The following is a 548-nucleotide window of genomic DNA, read 5'->3' on the forward strand; positions in this document are numbered from 1 at the left end:
CAACTCTCTGTCACACAACCCAGAAGAACGTTTCTGTGAAGACATATGACCAGGAGCTGCTGGCTTGACCTTGGAATGATGCCATTCCTGTTAGCAATCATTGCAGCTAAAGAGAATTTTACCAAAACACCTTAGGTAATACTCCTCCTTTTATTTACGCATTTATAAAATTATGTATGTACGTATGTATGCATGTATGTACGTATGTATTTCCTGTAGGATATATCCATTTGCTAGAGTAAAAGAAACACAGAAAGACACAGAGCACTTGGACACACAGCATGTACAGGGAGACCTCAGGCCATAACATACCCTTCCACGCACCTTAAGCACCAGAAAGCATTCAGCTACCACTGCACCTCTGGAGTCAGCCTCTTCCTCTCTTTTTCTTTTTTTGGAGAGGTTTTTGCTATAGGATGCGTGCGCTCACTGGACAGACAGAGAAAGAGAGATAGAAAGCGAGAAATCACTCCCAGGGGGGATGGCCACGCCGCAATCCCTTCTCCTCCATTCTCCTCTCGGGATCTTGGGCATGCACGCACATGCAC

At 45.3% G+C, this 548-nt stretch overlaps 1 protein-coding gene across 1 annotated transcript in view; it reads left to right on the top strand.

The window, feature by feature from the left end:
- LOC114007715 (immunoglobulin lambda-1 light chain-like) overlaps nt 1-548 on the top strand; it is a 13,285-nt gene that overhangs the window by 6,391 nt on the left and 6,346 nt on the right. The gene's annotated exons all lie outside the window — the stretch shown is intronic.

The sequence above is a fragment of the Tupaia chinensis genome, unplaced genomic scaffold, assembly GCF_000334495.1.
Source record: "Tupaia chinensis unplaced genomic scaffold, TupChi_1.0 Scaffold000035_1, whole genome shotgun sequence".
In the NCBI taxonomy this organism is placed as follows: domain Eukaryota; kingdom Metazoa; phylum Chordata; class Mammalia; order Scandentia; family Tupaiidae; genus Tupaia; species Tupaia belangeri.